Here is a 10,062-nt window from a genome sequence, read left to right on the forward strand (position 1 = left end):
TAACATTCCAGAATCTTTTGTACTCAAGAGGTCTGCTTAAATAGGCACAAGAATAGTACTCCCACAATCAACTGATCTCCCTGAAGTCTCCCTTTATTTTTTTAAATTTTTCTTTTTTTTTTTTTTGCTCTTTGGGTCACACCCGGCAATGCACAGGGGTTACTCCTGGCTCTGCGCTCAGTAATTACCCCTGGCGGTGCTCATGGGACCATATGGGATGCTGGGAATCGAACCCGGGTTGGCCGTGTGCAAGGCAAACGCCCTACCCGCTGTGCTATTGCTCCAGCCCCTGAAGTCTCCCTTTAAAGCAACCCTAAGAAGCTTTGAACTCTTTATCATTTGAGCCTCAACACAAATTATATTTCTGTAGACAAATACCTTGCTATTAACTACATGCATCTTCCTCGCCAAATTCTCTACAGATAAGCAAAAGCCACCATCACCATGACAGTCGCTCCTTCCCTAAATAAGTAGCTCAGCCGACTGTGGTAACACTGAATTCTTCTGGTTTCTTTACTTTAGAGGCTGGACTGATTAACATAGCAAGGTACTGTCAGCCGTAGGAATACAAATAACAGTTCTACACGCAGCAGAACATAGCACAGCAGGTAGGGCGTTTGCCTTGGACGTGGCCAACCCGGCTTTGATTCCTCTGTCCCTCTCGGAGAGCCTGGCAAACTCCCGGTGGCATATTCGATATGCCAAAAACAGTACAAGTCTCACAATGGAGACATTACTGGTGCCCACTCAAGCAAATCAATGAACAACGGAGGACAGTGCTACAGTGCTACATGCAACAGAATACTATCAGAACTTAACAATTTTAATACACTTAGCAACCACAGAGATAGAACAGTGGGTTGGACACTTGCCTTGCACGCAGAAGACCCAGGCTTGCCTCTTGCAGCCTATATGGTCCTCCCACCATAAGTGATTCTCCCAGTGCAGAGCCAGGAGTAAGCCCTGAGTTTAACCCAGTGTGGCCCCCAAACAAAAATGCTCAGCAAAAGCAAAGGTTGTGTGACTCCCTGTCACAACAAAAGGGAAGAAAGGAAGGAAATAAACAAAAAGCTGAACCAACTAAAATCGCCTAAGTCATGGTACAGTCACCAATAGCCAGAATTCACAGGCCAAGTAAATGAGACAGTATATACTAAGATGGAAATTTTTCTTTATGCTATCTCATTCTGCTCCCAGGTCTCCCTAATGAATATGCAAATGCTTTAAATACCACCTGGCACATAGTATGTGCTCATTAAGTGTTAAAGAGTAGTACTGGTTATGAGTTACGAGTATGCATGGTGACCCTTCTCACGTTAATGCTTTAATATGCCAGGAAAAGTTGAAACCTCTATCACAAGAAGTGAAACAGAGCAAGGAATATAAGGAACACACTGTAATAAGCCCCAAGTCCCAAAGATTCTTAAATTGTATTATTTTCACTAGACAATCACACTATCACAGAGGCAAACTATTTTAACCCTCAGTTCTCTCTCTTCTTTTTTTTTCTTTCTCCCTCCCTCTCTTGATTTAAAAGACTGGAAAGGAGCCAGAAGAAAGTAGACTAAAGCAGCTTTATAACCTTTTGAGAAGCTGCCAAGAGCAGAAACACAGTTGTTAAAAAGCAAACTTAATCCATCTAAACTAGCAGAGGTTTCTAATGAGAGAAGACGCACTTCATATGACCAAGCATTTTCAACCTCATGATTTTGATTATTGCGGTTTTTACAACTAAGCACTTAAACAGCAAAGAAAGATAAGGACAATACCCAGGGCAATAGGGTCTCCCTCTCAGTGTTTTGGAAGGTTATTTTGTTTAAAAAAAAAAAAAAAAAAACAGAATCAACATAAACGTCAGAGGAAAAAATACAGCAAACCCAACACTTTCAAAAGCATTCCAATTTCAATTCCAAAAGTGTTCTTGAAAAAGTACAACAGTCCTAGAATTTTTAAACAGCATATACAAGTATTATATGGGCTATTATACAGTTTAAGAAGTTTCTTATTTTTAGTGTGTCTGTGTTTGGGGGCCACATTCAGCGGTGCTCAAGACTTACTACTGGCTCTGTACGCTGGGATCACTCATGGTGGAATCAGGGGACCATATGGGATGAGTTTTGAGCTATAGGCAATAAGCGCCCTATATACTGTACTATGGCACAAGTGCCCAAAACAGTTTCTTCTGAATGAAATACAACCAAACAAAATTTAATGTTGTAATATGTGATCAGTATTAAAGACACAGTTTCACTAAACTAGTTTCAATTTGAAATATTCATATTTTAATATTGTGCTAAAATTCACCTTAGATTGGACCCACAGCAAAAGGTTTGAAAATCACTTTACTAGAAAAGGGAAAACTGGCCTGTCAAAGAAAGAGTAAAATCTCATTTCACATTACATATAACATTCAGAATTTTGGTGGTTCTGTAAATTACAGTATTTTAAAAGAAAGCCACTGAAAACAAGAAATGGAGGTGGGGGGGGGGATTTGGATAATAATAGTGTAACCACATTATTCCAAATAAACATTCACAGAATGTGAGGCACCAACACTAAGGAAAAATATACTAAAGGAGACGGAATTAAGATACAGCAATGATTTCTCAGTTCCCCTAGCTTTTGAGGGTCACACTAATACCAGGGAGGGAACACTTTCAGCTAAAGTTCCTGTCTTTGTTCTCAAGATCACATTTGTCAACGTTACCTAATCTCTGGTTCATAACTTAGCCAAGTAAGACACAGTAAAAAGCAAAAAGGCAGCTTTGAAAACTTCAGTGGAATAATAACACTGATTGTGAGTGCATTTTCTTTGAGGAAGAAGGTTCCCCAGGAAGTGCCCACTCAAAGAGTCCAGGGACCACTTTGCCGACTAGGCCAGATGGTTCAACCCTTGAGCAGAAAAGGAGGAGGTGCTCAGCCCAGATGTGGTGCCCCAGGACCACATCCAGCATGCTCAAGGGCCATGTGGCTCTGGGGTTCAAGCTCGGCCCCAGAACCTGAATGCCCCCAACCACTGAGCTATTTCCTCAGTACTGGCACATTTTTTATAAGATGGGCTACATACTACCTTTTTACCCCCACTTTTTTTCCCCTGAATTCTAACATAATAAAAGGGAAAATAATGATACATACCTATTTAGGATTGTCAGGCTTTGCCGCAAAGCCTGGCAAGCTACCCGTGACGTATTCGATATGCCAAACACAGTAACAACAAAGTCTCACAATGGAGATGTTACTGGGCCCGCTCGAGAAAATCGATGAACAACGGGAGGACAGTGACAGTGATTTAGGATTATGCCTATGAGTAACAAGTGAAGATATTATTATTAATAATAGCAATCTACGAGGAAAAAATCAACATCATTGTGCTGAACTAAAAATTCCCTCTTACTTTGAAAAATGAAGGAACAACAGGTGAATCTGACCTAAATCTTTTTCAATTATTAAAGAAACTAAAAAACAAATTTCAGGGCCAGAGAGATAGTACAGTGGCCATGCACTTGCCTTGCACATTGGTGACCCAGGTTCGATCCCTGGTATCCATATGATCCCCAAAGCCCCACCAGAGTGATCCCTGAGTGCAGAGCCAGGAGCAAGCCAGAAACACCACCTGGAGTGGCCCCCAAAACAATAAATAAATAAATAAATAGATAAACAAAGTTTAGCTCCACCTTAGATCTAATCCTTCTAATTCATTCCCACTGTAACAGTGCAACAAGCCACCAATTTTCCTAAATCAGCAACTGTTACATTATTACATTTCAGATGAAAAAAAAAAACTATTAAAAATTTTAGTGGATAAACGTCTTCTCAAACTCTCAAAAGTTTCTTTTGAAACAAAACTTGAATTTTAAATCAAAGAAAAGAATAAAATAAATACCAACAAGTAAACCATCATAGCAAAGCTTACACTTTCAGTTTTATAACAATACTTTTCCCACTGAAGAGGGAAAAAAAGCAAAGACAAAAACTACTATAAAAAACTGGGGGTGGAGAGACAGTACAAAAGGTGGGGGTTTGTGTTCGCCACCAACTTGTGCTTCTATCCCCTACGACCTACATGGTCCCCCAAGACCACCGGAAACGATTCCTGAGAGCAGATCACGAAATAAGCTTCGAGCAAAGCCAGGTATATCCCCAAAACAAAAGTAAACACAAACCAAAATGATGTACTGGTTCTCTACCCTCTGGAGAATTTCATGTTCTCTCAGGAACACATTACTTTCTCTCTTTTTTACTTTCTTTCTCTCATTGTCTTCTTCCCTCTCTCCTGCTTCCTAAAATTATTTTACTTCACACACCTAAGAAAAATTATGTATCTAGTATCATGTCTGAACAGAGTAGTTCAAATAAAAGAACTAAAAGAAGCAGTATGCCTAACCACATATTGCTTCTTACCAGATAGTTTTCTGCTACTAACCAGATTCCATGATTCCAGATTGTTCTCAAAACTCAAAAATAACCTCCCATCATGAGCCCAAGACTCCTATTAACCTTCTCCTCAACCTCCTCCTTTAGGATCTTTTCCCCTAAAGATGCGGTTAATTTTTTAATTTGGGAGTAAAAGTACAAAAGAATAGGAAGGTGATTATATTCTAAATCACATTTATCTAAAAAGGAAGTGGTCTGTGAACATTCCTTTCTCTTTTCTAAAGTAAAAAATAAAAATGAATTCAAAAATAGTCCCAAACAGAAGAAAATACTTAATTCTACATAAATTTTCAGATTTGGAGGAGCAGAGATAAGTCAGAAATTTCTGTTTCAGTTTCCTGTTTTATATTTCAAACCTGTACTATTTATACTGGGGACATTAAGATTTCAGAGTTTAGGACTATTACATAAATTTAGTTAATACTTACTAGATCAAAGAAAGGAAAGGCATTCTTCAAGGAACAAGACATTTTAGCAATGTAGAATGCTTATTAAACATACTGCCTTTTCTACAAATAGCTGAAAAGTGATTTCTAAAATATTTTCTTTTAAGAGGGAAGAATGTACTCCTCTTTTGATTTCTAATACATGGTTTTTGCATAAAGTATTGTGAAGGTTTTGCCTTGCCTTAAGTCAGCATTTAGAAAAAACAAAAGGCAGGTAAAATATACCCCTCTAAAGTTCCCAACTAAAAACAGCATTCTTTTGTGCTTCAGAAAAATTGGGGCTTGGGGGGCTGGAGCAATAGTACAACAGGTAGGGTGTCTATCTGCCTTGCACATAGAGCCCACATGGGTTTGGTCCTTGACACCCTTTATAGTTCCCCTGAGTCTACCAGGAGTGATTCCTGAGTGCAGAGCCAGAAGCCCTAATCACCACTGGCAGGCGTGCACTACCACCACCACCCCGGCAAAAATAAATAAATAAATAAATAAAAGATAAAGTGTGTGTTTTTGGGGGGTGGGGTGGGAAGGAGGCACATGGGTCAGTGCCAAAGATCAAACTCAGAGCTCAGAATAAAAGCTTTGAGCTTTGAGCAATCTCCCTGGACCCAGGAAAGCTATTTTAGCCTTAACTCATGAAGGGAAAAAATCATTAAACATGTGGAACTCTATACAAACTCAAGAGTTAGACTAAAAATTCAAATTAAGCTCTCTTGCCAACTAAAGAACTAGTAACGTGTGTAATCTGGGCAATCTATTTTATTTCTGTGCCTTGGTTTTCCTCTTTGATGAAACAGCACAAGTACTTACTTCAGAGTGATCTAAGAATTAAAGAGTTAATATATGTAAAGCACTTAGAATAGTTCTTGGCATAAGTGTTATATGTAAAGATTTTTTGTTTTGTTTTCAGTGTTACAGATTTTTAAAGTTCAGTTGTGAAAATTTCAAATTAAAATTATTTAACCGTACCTAGAAAGAACATAATTTTACATTTAACTGTAATGCAGATTAAAACAAGAACCTAAATGAAGTAATACCAGAGTATTTTGAAAACAGTTATGAAGGGGCGGAGCCATAGAACAGCAGCATGTAGGATGGTCGTTTATCTTGCACCATCACAAACAACGTGGGTTTAGTCCCAGGCACCATATACAATCCCGGAGCACGGCCAGGAGTGATTCCTGAGCACAGAGTCAGGAGTGTAAGCCCTAAGCACAGCCAGTTGTGGCCCAAAAACAACAACAAAGTAAAAGAAAATCAACAGTGACCCTAAGCTTTAAAATCAGACCCACGATGGAACAATAGTATAGCAAGCAAGGCAGTTGCCTTGCACACCACTGACCCAGGTACAATCCCTGTCATCCCATATGGTTCCCAAGCACCTCCAGGAGTCATTCCTAAGTGCAGAGCCAGGAGCAACCCCTGAGCACTATCAGATGATGGCCCACAAACCAAATTATAACAGAAATTTGGAGCTAGAGAGCTAGTACAGCAGGTAAACCACTTGCGTTGCTTGCAGGATCCAGGTTCAATCCCCAGTATTCCATATGGTCCCCGAGCACTGTCAGGAATGATTACTGAGTATAGAGCCAGGTGTAAATCCCAAGCATCACCAGGTCTGGCCCTTCCCCAACAAAAAATAAAAATAAAATAAAATCAGACCCAATGCTTTAAAAACACAAACATTAAGCTGTCACTAGTGATTGATCTGTTTGACAATGAGTCTTTAGTGATTCATTTGTTTGACAATTGGTTAAGAAAGGTATAGGCTTTTCGGATATTAGAAAATCCAATGACAATACAAAGACCAGGAACAACAGAATTGCTCCAGGGAGAACATAGACCATTCTTGTCATGTAAAGGCTTTTATGCACAATTTGTAGTACAGACTACAATAGTCTTCAAAGACTTAATAACTCCTACTTCTACACAAGTATTCTAGGTTCCTCCTGTGAAGACATAATGATTTCAACCTTATATTTAATTATCTATGTCATAGATTTCTTGCCCTAAAGCTTTCATTCCTATAATATAATTTAACTGACAGAACCACTGATACTACATTGTGTTCTCCAGACTACAGCTGGAGGGGCTTAAACACAAGTCTCTTGGTGTATGTAACTTACTTGTAAAACGTAACCTGGAAAACTTCACCAATTCTGTAAGTTCTGATTTTACCTGTGAGTCAAAGGTGTGCATTTGAATTTCATGATTCCCTCCATCTGTAAGCCACAGACAAGCATTTAGCTTTAGACTTAGAGATGGCTAAGAAAGCAAAAAAATTCAGAAATAAAAATAAGTTGCAAGAAAGTCTTGCTTTACCACAAATACAAATCTATCTGTGGCGCACTCATGGCCTTAAAGAGAAAGGTCCACAAATCTGGATGGAAGCAAGCATCTAGAGTCAGCCCATATTTATCCAGATTCGTTTTTTTAAGGATGGGAAATGATGAAGCCAGATTGAAGAGAAGGTCACTTTCCAATGTAACTCCTGGCAAGGAATGTTCAAAGGGTCTTCCCTCTGCCTTAGATAAGCCCTGAAAGCCAACCAGAAGGGCCCTCTGTGGCCTCTAGGACTAATATGGCCAAGTCCCAAGGTCCTGAACTAAAAATAGCTGTTGAGCACAGCCCAATTTTGGAATAAGCCAGGGTCTCTGCCATGTCATACAGACTCACATATGTATGTGTCATATAAAGAGGGAGACTTTGCTGTAACAGCCTTTTCTATTACAGCAAAAGAGAAGCAATGCTAAAAGCTGTATTTATTCTTTCACTGAGTGGTAAATTTTAGAGCGCAATTAGACCGCAATTTCCAGGACTACAGAAATATTACTACTTCAACCACACACAAAAACATTTACAAATGCTAGGCATTCACGGTAAACACTCAGAAAACAAAAATTACCCAACCCTTAACACCTGTTTTAGAGATGACTAAAAGACTCCAGAGAAATTTACAAGAAAATTAAAGCTACAAATAAAGAGGGGAAATGTTTTTTAAGACAACGTTAAAAGAGAAACAAAAGTACTGTAAATGTGCAGCTCGTAAGCAGGAAGAAAACTAGCAAGTGCATGCTTACAGTAAAAACGAAAACAGTGGATAAGAGGCAGTGATAAAGTTCAACCTGAAAAAGGTACTTTGAAATGACTACAAAGAACGCTTGAGCAGAAAATGTTCCAGTTACACAAACAATCTGGACATCAGGCTTTGAAATCTGGGACTCATGATCATCCAAGGGGAAAAAACCTGTCCTGGCACAGCAACTCTCCTAAAGATAAAGCCCATGCAGGAGCCGGCCCAAACATCCGCATTCTGACCTCAGCGGGCCACATTGCATTCTCCCGGGACCAAGAACACAAAACTGACAGCTCTTCTTCAGGCCCTGCCAATGAACAGGCTTCCAGGAGCCTGAGCTCCAGCACTTACTTGCACGTGCCCGCCACCTGTTAGCCTGCTCCTCCCAAAGCCCCCACAAGTGCCCCAGTGCCAAGCTCCTGTGTTCTCCAGCTACCGAGGCTGCCCCAGTTCAGTCTCTCCCCGGGTCCAGAGGCAAAACTTCTCCGGGGCCAGGGCCAGGGGCTCAGGATGGGTCTGCAGCAAAACCCCGCTCCAGCTCAGAAAAGGCGGGAGAGCCGCAAGCAGGGTGCATATGTCATCGACGAGTCCCGGGAGGGAAACGGGGGGTTCAGAGGCAAGTTGGAGGGCAAGGTCCTGGGCTCCTGAAAGAGGATCCGTTTTGCCACGGGAGGGGGTCAAGCATGAGGAACGGTCCACCAAAGAGGAGTCGGAACGTCCTGCGGGACACCGTAGGGCTGGGGAAGAGAGAGGCGCTCACAGTGTGTGTAGGGTGGGGGGCTGCCGAGGGCGGGGGGCAGACCCGAGCGGCAGTGCCTGCGGGAAGCGCTGAAGCGAAGGAAAAGCAACCGGGACTGAAAAGGGATGCATGAAGCTGGGGTGTGTGGGGGGGGGAAGGGGGGGAGGAATCAGCGGGGCTGGGGATGCCCAGGCATGGGCCAGGTTAAAGTGAGTTGGAAGAGGCAAGGCCAGCTCGCGGAGAAGAGCCGAAACTAAGCGGAGCACTGCAGGGACAAGGGACAGGCAGAGCGAGCCCCCCCTCCAGGGGCCGGAGCTTAACTCTTGGCCCGCAGCTTTACAGGCTGTCCTCAACCGGCCGCACTCACACCCTTGTCGGAGCTGGAGACTCACCCAAACGCTGCAGAGGCCTCACAGCAGGACATGGGGACCGGTCCAGACCCACCGTAGAACCAAGCGGGTGGAGGAAACCGCGGCGTTATCGTGACCCGGATGAGCATCCTTTGGAACCGGAAGTCAACGGCCAGGGTCACCTCACAATCCACACCTAGTTTCGCGAGTAGCCTCTGGGCGCATGCGTCAGGCCTCACAGGGGCGGGGAAGTACGTAGACCCCGCCCACCGAGCAGCCCGGTTAAGCCCCGCCCCAAGTGACGCCTAGCTCAGCCTTTCTCGAGTACTTTGTGTTGAGTGTTTGGTGGCGCTCCTGTTAAGAACACGATTTGGTGCCACTAAGGTACTAGCAGCTCTGGTTTAAAAAAATAAATACTTAACTCATTTCGGATGCATTTCGTAGATTTAGAAAAACTGGAAGAATAGGTGGACTTTTTCTTACAATATATCCCCAGCATTAGCTTATACTTAATACTGTATTAAGCTTACAGTTCCAGTTCGTGCACATTGTTCTGTCATAATTTTATCAAAGAAACATTTCAAGTATATGGATATCTTAAAAGAACTACTCAGATATGAGTAAGGAGCAGGGCTGAATTTAGGTTTGTGGAATCCCTACTGAATTTGGGGTCCTCCTTTAGAAAACCAAAATTACAAATACAGTATTAGATTTTTAAAAAAACAGAGAAAAGTAACAAATCAGAGGGTTTTTTTAATTTCACAAATAAAGTTACACACGACTACTTGCTTGATAAACCTCCAAATACTTTTTTCCTGCAAATATTTCAGGGATTCGTTAGTCACCTTACTTTGACAATGATTTACTATGTAATTTCATTATTGAGATCTTTGATTCCTTCTCTCACACATTTGCCTCAGATCTAACTCAAGAAAGTTCTGCAAAATCTGCCTTCTAACGCTATTCAGAATCTGAACACCTATTGCCTTTATTATTCAACCCAAAGTTGCCTTGTGAACT

General features: G+C 41.6%; 1 protein-coding gene across 4 annotated transcripts in view; it reads right to left on the bottom strand.

Moving 5' to 3' along the window:
- EYA3 (EYA transcriptional coactivator and phosphatase 3) overlaps nucleotides 1-9,220 on the bottom strand; it is a 97,995-nt gene extending 88,775 nt beyond the window's left edge. For 2 of the 4 annotated variants that reach the window (XM_056123336.1, XM_056123333.1), the window contains exon 1: nucleotides 9,085-9,220. The gene's annotated coding sequence lies outside the window, so the exon portion shown is untranslated. Of the gene's footprint in view, nucleotides 1-7,003; nucleotides 7,032-9,084 lie in introns of those variants that run through there. The other 2 variants (XM_056123334.1, XM_056123335.1) reach the window with 2 other exon arrangements.
- Between the last annotated feature and the right edge of the window lie 842 nt (nucleotides 9,221-10,062).

This window comes from Sorex fumeus, unplaced genomic scaffold (genome assembly GCF_029834395.1).
Source record: "Sorex fumeus unplaced genomic scaffold, SorFum_2.1 ptg000047l, whole genome shotgun sequence".
NCBI classification, from domain to species: domain Eukaryota; kingdom Metazoa; phylum Chordata; class Mammalia; order Eulipotyphla; family Soricidae; genus Sorex; species Sorex fumeus.